We start from the raw sequence: 13,433 nt of genomic DNA on the forward strand, positions 1-13,433 counted from the left end.
CATTCCCCAGATGCACAACTCATTGTTTCAGCCCACGGTCGGCTGTAGTATACTGTAATGAGTCTGTCTAATTATTAAAACTGTTGTCAGTGCCGCTGAGGGCCCCTTCAGTGCCGCGGGCCCCGGTGCAATGTAGTTACACCACTGGCATAGCAGATTTTCCTAGATGAGGAGCTTCAGATCATACACAGTGTGCATAATGGCCCTCATTCCGAGTTGATCGCTAGCTGCTTTCGGTCGCAGTGCAGCGAATAGGTAGAAAAGCGGCACTTCTGCGCATGCATATGGTGCGCAGTGCACACGCGCGAAGTACTTTCACAAAAGCCGATGTACTTTCACACAAGGTCTAGCGACGCTTTTCAGTCGCACTGCTGGCCGCAGAGTGATTGAAAGGAAGTGGGTGTTTCTGGGTGGTAACTGACCGTTTCGGGGAGCGAGTGAAAAAACGCAGCCGTGTCGCATAAAAACGCAGGAGTGGCTGGCCGAACGCAGGGTGTGTTTGTGACGTCAAAACAGGAACTAAACAGACTGAAGTGGTCGCTAGCTAGGAGTAAGTCTCGAGCTACTCTGAAACTGCACAATCTTTTTTGGTGGCAATTCTGCGAACCTTTCGGTCGCACTTATGCTAAGCTAAGATACACTCCCAGAGGGCGGCGGCTTAGCGTTTGCACTGCTGCTAAAAGCAGCTAGCGAGCGAACAACTCGGAAACACCCACTTCCTGTCAATCACTCTGCGGCCAGCAGAGCGACTGAAAAGCGTCGCTAGACCTTGTGTGAAACTGCAACGGCTTTTGTGAAAGTAAGTCGCAAGTGCGCACTGCGCCCCATATGCATGCACAGAAGTGCCGAACGCAGGGCGTGTTTGTGACGTCAAAACAGGAACTAAACAGACTGAAGTGATCACTAGCTAGCAGTAAGTCTCGAGCTACTCTGAAACTGCACAATCTTTTTTTGTAGCAATGCTGTGATCCTTTCGGCCTAGCGTTTGCACTGCTGCTAAAAGCAGCTAGCGAGCGATCAACTCGGAATAAGGGCCATAATACCTTCATTACACTACCCCTAACCCTGCACCCGCTCCCTGCACATACTACCTGCATTACACTACCCCTAACCCTGCACCCGCTCCCTGTACATACTACCTGCATTACACTACCCCTAACCCTGCACCCGCTCCCAGCACATACTACCTGCATTACACTACCCCTAACCCTGCACCTGCTCCCCGCACATACTACCTACATTACACTACCCCTAACCCTGCACATGCTCCCCACACATAGGCCCTCATTCCGAGTTGTTCGCTCGGTATTTTTCATCGCATCGCAGTGAAAATCCGCTTAGTACGCATGCGCAATGTTCGCACTGCGACTGCGCCAAGTAACTTTACTATGAAGAAAGTAATTTTACTCACGGCTTTTTCTTCGCTCCGGCGATCGTAATGTGATTGACAGGAAATGGGTGTTACTGGGCGGAAACACGGCGTTTCAGGGGCGTGTGGCTGAAAACGCTACCGTTTCCGGAAAAAACGCAGGAGTGGCCGGGGAAACGGTGGGAGTGCCTGGGCGAACGCTGGGTGTGTTTGTGACGTCAACCAGGAACGACAAGCACTGAACTGATCGCACAGGCAGAGTAAGTCTGGAGCTACTCTGAAACTGCTAAGTAGTTAGTAATCGCAATATTGCGCATACATCGGTCGCAATTTTAAGAAGCTAAGATTCACTCCCAGTAGGCGGCGGCTTAGCGTGTGTAACTCTGCTAAATTCGCCTTGCGACCGATCAACTCGGAATGAGGGCCATACTACCTGCATTACAGTACCCCTAACCCTGCACCCGCTCCCTGTACATACTACCTACATTACACTAACCCTGCACCCGCTCTCCACACACACTACCTGCATTACACTACCCCTAACCCTGCACCCACTACCCGCACATACTACCTACATTACACTACCCCTAGCCCTGCACCCACTCCCCGCACATACTAGCTGCATTACACTACCCCTAACCCTGCACCTGCTCCCCACACATACTACTTCTACATTACACTACCCCTAACCCTGCACCCACTACCCGCACATACTACCTACATTACACTACCCCTAGCCCTGCACCCACTCCCCGCACATACTAGCTGCATTACACTACCCCTAACCCTGCACCCGCTCCCCGCACATACTACCTACATTACACTACCCCTAACCCTGCACCTGCTCCCTACACATACTACCTGCATTACACTACCCCTAACCCTGTACCCGCTACCTGCACATACTACCTGCATTACACTACCGTTAACCCTGCACCTGCTCCCCACACATACTACCTACATTACACTACCCCTAACCCTGCACCTGCTGCCTGCACATGCTACCTACATTACACTACCCCTAACCCTGCACCTGCTCCCTGCGCATACTACCTACATTACACTACCCCTAACCCTGCACCTTCTCCCCGCACATACTACCTACATTGCACTACCGCTAACCCTGCACCTGCTCCCCACACATACTACCTACATTACACTAACCCTAACCCTGCTCCCACTCCCCGCACATACTACCCACATTACACTACCCCTAACCCTGCACCCACTCTCCGCACATACCACCCACATTACACTACCCCTAACCCTGCACCCACTCTCCGCACATACTACCCACATTACACTACCAGTAACCCTGCACCTGCTCCCCGCACATACTACCTGCATTACACTACCTCTAACCCTGCACCTGCTCCCCACACATACTACCTACATTACACTACCCCTAACCCTGCACCCGCTCCCCACACATACTACCTGCATTACACTACCCCTAACCCTGCACTCGCTCCCCACACATACTACCTACATTACACTACCCCTAACCCTGCACCCGCTCCCCACACATACTACCTGCATTACACTACCCCTAACCCTGCACCTGCTCCCTGCACATACTACCTACATTACACTACCCCTAACCCTGCACCCGCTCCCTGCACATACTACCTACATTACACTACCCCTAACCCTGCACCTGCTCCCTGCACATACTACCTACATTACACTACTCCTAACCCTGCACCCGCTCCCCACACATACTACCTACATTTCTCTAACGTCCTAAGTGGATGCTGAGGACTCCGTAAGGACCATGGGGAATAGACGGGCTCCGCAGGAGACTGGGCACTCTAAGAAAGATTTAGTACTATATCTGCTGTGCACTGGCTCCTCCCTCTATGCCTCTCCTCCAGACCTCAGTTAGAATCTGTGCCCGGACAGAGCAGAGGCACCTAGTGGGCTCTCCTGAGCCTGCTAGAAAAAGAAAGATATTTCTTAGGTTTTTTACTTTCAGTGAGCTCTGCTGGCAACAGACTCACTGCTACGAGGGACTGAGGGGAGAGAAGCAAACCTGCCTGCATGCTGCCGGGTTGTGCTTCTAAGCTACTGGACACCATTAGCTCCAGAGGGATCGAACACTGGCGGTCTGTTCCCGGAGCCGCGCCGCCGTCCCCCTCACAGAGCCAGAAGCACTGAAGTCCAGGAGAAGCAAGAAGACTTCGAAATCGGCGGCACGGAGACTCCGTTCTTCACTAAGGTAGCGCACAGCACCGCAGCTGTGCGCCATTGCTCCCCAGCACACTTACACACTCCGGTCACTGTAGGGTGCAGGGCGCTGGGGGGGGGGGGGGGGGGGGGAGCGCCTTGGGCAGCAAAAATACCCATATATACAGTCCTAGACTGTATATAGGGAAAACCCCGCCATTTTTTACACAGATTAAAGCGGGACAGAAGCCCGCCGCTGAGGGGACGGGGCCTTCTTCCTCAGCACACCAGCGCCATTTTACTTCACAGTTCTGCTGGAAGCAAGCTCCCTGGGCTCTCCCCTGCAGTATCCAGGTACTCCAGGGGCAAAAAGAGAGGGGGGGGGGGCACATAAATTTAGGCGCAAAACGGTGATAATCAGCAGCTACAGGGTAAACACATATTGAAGTGTAAATCCCTGGGTTATATAGCGCTGTGGTGTGTGCTGGCATACTCTCTTTCTGTCTCTCCAAAGGGCCTTGTGGGGGAACTGTCTTCAAATAGAGAATCCCCTGTGTGTGTGGTGTGTCGGTACGCGCGTGTCGACATGTCTGAGGTAAAAGGCTCTTCTAAGGAGGTGATGGAGCAGATATGTGTGTAGGAGGGTGTCTCCGTCGACAACGCCGACACCTGTTTGGATATGTGTAAGTGCTGAGGTAAAATTATTGCACAAAAGGTTAGGGAACAGAAAGGAATTCTACCCTGGTCTGTCCCTATGTCACAGAGACCTTCAGAGTCTCTCTATGCTCACTATCCAAATTAACAAACACTGGTATCGACAGGGAGTTTAACTCCACTGTCGACTAAGATAATGCAAAGTTACAGCCAAGAGGGCTAAAAAAAATATTCAATATATGATTATTGAAATAAAAGATGATTTGCATATCACTGATAACTCATCTGTCACTGACACGAGAGTACACATGTAAAGAGGAAGAATGCTGAGGTAAATTTCCCTCCTCTCATGAGGAAAAAGAGCGGGAATCTCCAGACAAGAGATGGCAGCTTCCCACAAGAGAATTCTCAGACTGTATCCTTTCCCCACTAGGGCCAGGATGTGTTGAGAATCTTCCCTTAGGGTGTCCTGTTTGCACAGACGGTAGCACTAGCTATTCTCAGGGATCCTGCAGATAGCGTGCATGTTCTAGTATACTACCCAGACCGGCGATTGTGTCGGCATGGGTTTATAGCGCTGTGGCAGCGTGGAAAGGTACCTTATAAGCAGAGATTGAGACCCTAGTATGCATATAGATATAAATATATTAAAGATGCTGTCTTAAGTGATAGATATATGATTGTAAAGCATGCCCTAAGAGACATGAGTATACTGGGTCCTAGAGTCAAAGCTATGTCAATTTCTGCTTGACGTATCCTGTAAAATATGCATTGGACAAATGATGCCGACTTAAGGGGCATATGAAAGGCTGAGGATTGTGTGGAGAAGGGTTCTCGGGCCTGGTCTCCACAGGTATAGCTGGTAATTCTGATATTTTGCCTTATATTCCTGCACAGCCTAGGAAAGCACGACATTATTAAATGCAGCTTTTCGAATAAAGAAACAAGAAAGTCCGAGGTGCGTCCTTTCTTGCCAGAGCCGGGGGCAGAGGAAAGAAGCTGCACAACACAGCTAGTTCCCAGGAACAGAAGTCCTCCCCGGCCTCTATAAAAATCCACCGCTTGTCGCTGGGGCTCCACAGGCGGAGCTAGTCCCGGTGGGGACACGCCTTCGTAAGTTCAGCCACAAGGGGGTTCACTCCCTGTTAGATCCCTGGGCAATAGATATTGTGTCTCAGGGATACCAGCTGGACTGTGAGAAGATGCCCCCTCACCGACGGACCTGCGGGCTTCCCCCCAAGAGAGGGAGCCAGTGTTAACTGCAATTCACAAATTGTATCTTCAACAGGTGATGGTCAAGGGTCCCCTCCTTCAACAAGAGGGTGTTATTATTCGACCATGTTGTAATCCCGAAACCAGACGGTTCGGTCAATCCCATATTGGATTAAAATCCCTGAACATATACCTGAAAATGTTCAAGTTCAAGATGGAATCGTAAATCGGGACATAAGGGATGCATACCTTCATGTCCCCATTTCTCCACCTCATTAGGCAAACCTCAGAATTGCGGTACGGGATTGTCATTACCAATTTCAGACGTTGCCGTTTGGTCCCTCCACGGCCCCGAGAATATTCACCAAAGTAATGGCGGATATGATGGTGCTCCTGCGGAGGCAAGGTGTCACTATTATCACGTACTGGGACGATCTCATACAAGCGAGATCGAGAGAGTAGTGGCTGAACAGCGTATCACTTTCTCTGGAAGTGTAACGGCAACACGGCTGGATTCTATATATTCCAAAGTCGCAGTTGGTTCCTACAGCTCCTCTGCCTCTCCTAGGCATGATCCTAGACACAGACCAGAAAGGGGTTTATCTCCCGATAGAGAGAGCTCAGGAGCTCATGACACTGGTCAGGAATCTATTAAAACCAAAACAGGTGTCAGTGCATCACTGCACTCGAGTCCTGGGAAGAATGGTGGCATCATACGAGGCCATCCCCTTAAGCAGGTTCCATGCGAGGACCTTCCAATGGGACTTACTGGACAAGTGGTCCGGATCACATCTTCAGATGCATCGGTTAATCACCCTATCCCCCAGGTCCAGGGTGTCTCTCCTGTGGTGGCTGCGAAGTGCTCACCTTCTTGAGGGCCGCAGATTCGGCATTCAGGACTGGGTCCTGGTGACCACGGATGCAAGCATCCGAGGGTGGGGAGCAGTTACACAGGGAAGAAATTTCCAAGGTTGGTGGTCAAGTCAAGAGACTTGCCTTCACATCAATTTCCTGGAACTAAGGGCCATATACACCGCCCTAAATCTAGCGGAGATCCTGCTTCGCGACCAACCGGTTCTGATCCAGTCAAACCGCAGGGGCTCATGTAAACCGCCAAGGCGGCACAAGGAGCAGGGTGGCGAGGATAGAAGCCACCAGAATTCTTCGCTGGGCGGAGAATCAAGTAAGTACACTGTCAGCAGTGTTTATTCCGGGAGCGACCTCCACCCGGGAGAGTGGGGACTTCATCAGGAAGTCTTCACGCAGTTTGCAAATTGATGGGAACTGCCTCAGGTGGACTTGATGGGGTCTCACCTCAATAAAAAGGCTAAAAAAGGTTTTACGCCAGGTCAAGGGACCCTCAGGCGATAGCTGTGGTCGCACTAGTAACACCGTGGGTGTTCCAGTTGGTCTAGGTATTCCATCCTCTTCCTCTCATACCCAAGGGCTGAGAATTGTAAGAAAAGGAGGAGGGAGTACAATATTCTTTGCTCCGGATTGGCCAAGAAGAACTTGGTACCCAGAACTACAAGAAATGTTCTCAGAGGACCCGTGGTCTCTGCCTCTCAAACAGGACCTGTTGCAACAGGGCCCCTGTCTGTTCCAAGACTTACCGCGGCTGCGTTTGACGGCATGGCGGTTGAACGCCGGATCCTAGCGGAAAATAAGAATTTACTTACCGATAATTCTATTTCTCGTAGTCCGTAGTGGATGCTGGGAACTCCGTAAGGACCATGGGGAATAGCGGCTCCGCAGGAGACTGGGCACAAAAGTAAAGCTTTAGGACTACCTGGTGTGCACTGGCTCCTCCCCCTATGACCCTCCTCCAAGCCTCAGTTAGGATACTGTGCCCGGACGAGCGTACACAATAAGGAAGGATTTATGAATCCCGGGTAAGACTCACACCAGCCACACCAATCACACCGTACAACTTGTGATCTGAACCCAGTTAACAGCATGATAACAGAGGAGCCTCTGGATAGATGGCTTGCAACAACAATAACCCGATTTAGTTAACAATAACTATGTACAAGTATTGCAGACAATCCGCACTTGGGATGGGCGCCCAGTATCCACTACGGACTACGAGAAATAGAATTATCGGTAAGTAAATTCTTATTTTCTCTGACGTCCTAGTGGATGCTGGGAACTCCGTAAGGACTATGGGGATTATACCAAAGCTCCCAAACGGGCGGGAGAGTGCGGATGACTCTGCAGCACCGAATGAGAGAACTCCAGGTCCTCCTCAGCCAGGGTATCAAACTTGTAGAATTTTGCAAACGTGTTTGCCCCTGACCAAGTAGCTGCTCGGCAAAGTTGTAAAGCCGAGACCCCTCGGGCAGCCGCCCAAGATGAGCCCACCTTCCTTGTGGAGTGGGCATTTACAGATTTTGGCTGTGGCAGGCCTGCCACAGAATGTGCAAGCTGAATTGTACTACAAATCCAACGAGCAATAGTCTGCTTAGAAGCAGGAGCACCCAGCTTGTTGGGTGCATACAGGATAAACAGCGAGTCAGATTTTCTGACTCCGGCCGTCCTGGAAACGTATATTTTCAGGGCCCTGACAACGTCCAGCAACTTGGAGTCCTCCAAGTCCCTAGTAGCCGCAGGTACAACAATAGGCTGGTTCAGGTGAAACGCTGAAACCACCTTAGGGAGAAATTGAGGACGAGTCCTCAATTCTGCCCTGTCCGTAAGAAAAATCAGGTAACGGCTTTTATAAGATAAAGCCGCCAATTCTGACACGCGCCTGGCCGAAGCCAGGGCCAACAGCATGACCACTTTCCATGTGAGATATTTCAAATCCACAGATTTAAGCTGTTCAAACCAATGTGATTTTAGGAACCCCAAAACTACATTGAGATCCCAAGGTGCCACTGGAGGCACAAAAGGAGGCTGTATATGCAGCACCCCCTCGACAAACGTCTGAACTTCAGGAACTGAAGCCAGTTCTTTCTGGAAGAAAATCCACAGGGCCGAAATCTGAACCTTAATGGATCCTAATTTTAGGCCCATAGACACTCCTGTTTGCAGGAAATGCAGGAATCGACCCAGTTGAAATTCCTCCGTTGGGGCCTTCCTGGCCTCGCACCACGCAACATATTTTCGCCAAATGCGGTGATAATGCTTTGCGGTCACATCCTTCCTGGCTTTGATCAGGGTAGGAATGACTTCTTCCGGAATGCCTTTTTCCTTCAGGATCCGGCGTTCAACCGCCATGCCGTCAAACACAGCCGCGGTAAGTCTTGCTGGAGCAGGTCCCTTCTTAGAGGTAGAGGCCACGGGTTCTCTGTGAGCATCTCTTGAAGTTCCGGGTACCAAGTCCTTCTTGGCCAATCCGGAGCCACGAGTATAGTTCTTACTCCTCTCCGTCTAATAATTCTCAGTACCTTGGGTATGAGAGGCAGAGGAGGGAACACATACACTGACTGGTACACCCACGGTGTTACCAGAGCGTCCACAGCTATTGCCTGAGGGTCCCTTGACCTGGCGCAATACCTGTCCAGTTTTTTGTTGAGGCGGGACGCCATCATGTCCACCTTTGTTTTTTTCCAACGGTTTACAATCATGTGGAAGACTTCTGGGTGAAGTCCCCACTCTCCCGGGTGGAGGTCGTGCCTGCTGAGGAAGTCTGCTTCCCAGTTGTCCACTCCCGGAATGAACACTGCTGACAGTGCTATCACATGATTTTCCGCCCAGCGAAGAATCCTTGCAGCTTCTGCCATTACCCTCCTGCTTCTTGTGCCGCCCTGTCTGTTCACGTGGGCGACTGCCGTGATGTTGTCCGACTGGATCAGCACCGGCTGACCTTGAAGCAGAGGTCTTGCTTGGCTTAGGGCATTGTAAATGGCCCTTAGCTCCAGGATATTTATGTGAAGTGATGCCTCCAGGCTTGACCACAAGCCCTGGAAATTTCTTCCCTGTGTGACTGCTCCCCAGCTTCGCAGGCTGGCATCCGTGGTCACCAGGACCCAGTCCTGAATGCCGAATCTGCGGCCCTCTAGAAGATGAGCACTCTGCAACCACCACAGGAGAGACACCCTTGTCTTTGGTGACAGGGTTATCCGCCGATGCATCTGAAGATGCGATCCGGACCATTTGTCCAGCAGGTCCCACTGGAAAGTTCTTGCGTGGAATCTGCCGAATGGGATTGCTTCGTAGGAAGCCACCATTTTTCCCAGAACCCTTGTGCATTGATGCACTGACACTTGGCCTGGTTTTAGGAGGTTTCTGACTAGTTCGGATAACTCCCTGGCTTTCTCCTCCGGGAGAAACATCTTTTTCTGGACTGTGTCCAGGATCATCCCTAGGAATAGAAGACGTGTCGTCGGGATCAGCTGCGATTTTGGAATATTGAGAATCCAACCGTGCTGCCGCAACACTACTTGAGATAGTGCTACCCCGACTACCAACTGTTCCCTGTATCTTGCCCTTATCAGGAGATCGTCCAAGTAAGGGATAACTAAAACTCCCTTCCTTCAAAGGAGTATCATCATTTCGGCCATTACTTTGGTAAAGACCCGGGGTGCCGTGGACAAACCAAACGGCAGCGTCTGAAACGGATAGTGACAGTTCTGTACCACAAACCTGAGGTACCCTTGGTGAGAAGGGTAAATTGGGACATGGAGGTAAGCATCCTTGATGTCCAAAGACACCATATAATCCCCTTCTTACAAGTTCGCAATCACCGCTCTGAGTGACTCCATCTTGAATTTGAACCTTTGTATGTAAGTGTTCAAGGATTTCAGATTTAAAATAGGTCTCACCGAGCCGTCCGGCTTCGGTACCACAAACAGCGTGGAATAATACCCCTTTCCCTGTTGCAGGAGGGGTACCTTGATTATCACCTGCTGGGAATACAGCTTGTGAATGGCTTCCAATACCGCCTCCCTGTCGGAGGGAGACGTCGGTAAAGCAGACTTTAGGAAACGGCGAGGGGGAGACGTCTCGAATTCCAATTTGTACCCCTGAGATACCACCTGAAGGATCCAGGGGTCCACCTGTGAGTGAGCCCACTGCACGCTGAAATTCTTGAGACGAGCCCCCACCGTGCCTGAGTCCGCTAGTAAAGCCCCAGCGTCATGCTGAGGACTTGGCAGAAACGGGAGAGGGCTTCTGTTCCTGGGAACTGGCTGTTTGCTGCAGCCTTTTTCCTCTCCCTCTGCCACGGGGCAGAAAAGAGGAGCCTTTTGCCCGCTTGCCCTTATGGGGCCGAAAGGACTGCGCCTGATAATACGCCGTCTTCTTATGGTGAGAGGCTATCTGGGGTAAAAATGTGGATTTCCCAGCAGTTGCCGTGGCCACCAGGTCTGATAGACCTACCCCAAATAACTCCTCCCCTTTATAAGGCAATACTTCCATATGCCTTTTGGAATCAGCATCACCTGACCACTGCCTCGTCCATAACCCTCTTCTGGCAGAAATGGACAGCGCACTTACTCTTGATGCCAGTCGGCAAATATCCCTCTGTGCATCACGCATATATAGAAATGCATCTTTCAAATGCTCTATAGTCAGTAATATACTGTCCCTATCTAGGGTATCAATATTGTCAGTCAGGGAATCCGACCAAGCCACCCCAGCACTGCACATCCAGGCTGAGGTGATTGCTGGTCACAGTATAACACCCGTGTGAGTGTATATACATTTTAGGATATTCTCCTGCTTTCTGTCCGCAGGTTCCCTAAGGGCGGCCGTATCAGGAGACGGTAGTGCCACCTGTTTAGACAAACGTGTGAGCGCTTTATCCACCCTATGGGGTGTTTCCCAACGTGCCCTATCCTATGGCGGGAAGGAGTATGATGCTAATAACCTTTTAGGAATTATCAGTTTTTTATCGGGGGAAACCCACGCTTCATCACACACTTCATTTAATTCCTCAGATGCAGGAAAAACTACAGGCAGTTTTTTTTTTTTTTTTCACCAAACATAATACCCTTTTTAGTGGTACTTGTATTATCAGAAATATGTAAAACATTTTTCATAGCCTCAATCATGTAACGTGTGGCCCTACTGGAAGTCACATTCGTCTCTTCATTGTCGACACTGGAGTCAGTATCCGTGTCGGCGTCTGTATCTGCCATCTGAGGTAACGGCGTTTTAGAGCCCCTGATGGCTTTTGAGACGCCTGGACAGGCACAAGCTGAGTAGCCGGCTGTCTCATGTCATCAACCGTCTTTTGTAAAGAGCTGACACTGTCACGTAATTCCTTCCATAAGCTCAGCCACTCAGGTGTCGACTCCCTAGGGGGTGACATCTCCATTACAGGCAATTGCTCCGCCTCCACACCATTTTCCTCCTCATACATGTCGACACAATCGTACCGACACACAGCACACACACAGGGAATGCTCTGATAGAGGACAGGACCCCACTAGCCCTTTGGAGAGACAGAGGCAGAGTATGCCAGCACACACCAGAGCGCTATATATATACAGGGATAACCTTATAGAAGTGTTTTTCCCCTTATAGCTGCTGTTTTATTTATACTGCACCTAATTAGTGCCCCCCCCTCTCTTTTTTAACCCTTTCTGTAGTGTAGTAACTGCAGGGGAGAGCCAGGGAGCTTCCCTCCAACGGAGCTGTGAGGGAAAATGGCACCAGTGTGCTGAGGAGATAGGCTCCGCCCCTTTTTCGCAGACTTTTCTCCTGCTTTTTTATGGATTCTGGCAGGGGTTAAAATACATCCATATAGCCCTGGGGGTTATATGTGATGTATTTTCGCCAGCCAAGGTGTTTTTATTGCTGCTCAGGGCGCCCCCCCCCCCCAGCGCCCTGCACCCATCAGTGACCGCAGTGTGAGGTGTGCATGAGGAGCAATGGCGCACAGCTGCAGTGCTGTGCGCTACCTTGGTGAAGACTGATGTCTTCTGCCGCCTATTTTCCGGACCTCTTCTTGCTTCTGGCTCTGTAAGGGGGCCGGCGGCGCGGCTCTGGGACCGGACTCCGAGGCTGGGCCTGTGTTCGGTCCCTCTGGAGCTAATGGTGTCCAGTAGCCAAGAAGCCCAAGCTGGCTGCAAGCAGGCAGGTTCGCTTCTTCTCCCCTTAGTCCCTCGATGCAGTGAGCCTGTTGCCAGCAGGTCTCACTGAAAATAAAAAACCTAAAACTAAACTTTTTCTAAGAAACTCAGGAGAGCCTCCTAGAATGCACCCTTCTCGGCCGGGCACAAAAATCTAACTGAGGCTTGGAGGAGGGTCATAGGGGGAGGAGCCAGTGCACACCAGGTAGTCCTAAAGCTTTACTTTTGTGCCCAGTCTCCTGCGGAGCCGCTATTCCCCATGGTCCTTACGGAGTTCCCAGCATCCACTAGGACGTCAGAGAAAAGGGAATTCCGGAGGAAGTTATTCCTACGCTAATAAAGGCTAGGAAGGACGTGACAGCCAAACATTATCACCGAATATGGCGAAAATATGTTGCTTGGTGTGAGGCCAGGAAGGCCCCTACAGAGGAATCTCAGCTTGGGCGATTCCTACACTTCCTGCAGGCAGGTGTGACTATGGGCCTTAAACTAGGATCCATAAAGGTCCAGATTTTGGCCCTATCCATTTTCTTTCAAAAAGAACTGGCTTCACTGCCTGAGGTTCAGACATTTGTTAAAGGAGTGCTGCATATTCAGCCCCCTTTTGTGCCACCAGTGGCACCGTGGGATCTCAATGTAGTTTGGATTTCCTGAAATCTCACTGGTTTGAGCCACTTAAGACAGTGGAGCTCAAGTATCTCACTTGGAAAGTGGTCATGCTGTTGGCCTTGGCTTCGGCTAGGCGTGTGTCAGAATTGGCGGCTTTGTCATGTAAAAGCCCCTACCTGATTTTCCATGTAGATAGGCAAGAATTGCGGACCCGTCCGCAGTTTCTGCCGAAGGTGGTGTCATCTTTTCACCTGAACCAACCTATTGTGGTACATGCGGCTTCTCGTGACCTGGAGGACTCCAAGTTACTCGATGTAGTCCGGGCTTTGAAGATTTATGTTTCTAGAACGGCTGGAGTCAGAAAGACTGACTCACTGTTCATACTGTATGCACCCAACAAGCTG

General features: G+C 50.7%; 1 protein-coding gene across 1 annotated transcript in view; it reads left to right on the plus strand.

The window, feature by feature from the left end:
* Positions 1-13,433, plus strand: part of RUNDC3B (RUN domain containing 3B) — a 596,000-nt gene that overhangs the window by 37,569 nt on the left and 544,998 nt on the right. The gene's annotated exons all lie outside the window — the stretch shown is intronic.

This window comes from Pseudophryne corroboree, chromosome 5, assembly GCF_028390025.1.
Source record: "Pseudophryne corroboree isolate aPseCor3 chromosome 5, aPseCor3.hap2, whole genome shotgun sequence".
In the NCBI taxonomy this organism is placed as follows: domain Eukaryota; kingdom Metazoa; phylum Chordata; class Amphibia; order Anura; family Myobatrachidae; genus Pseudophryne; species Pseudophryne corroboree.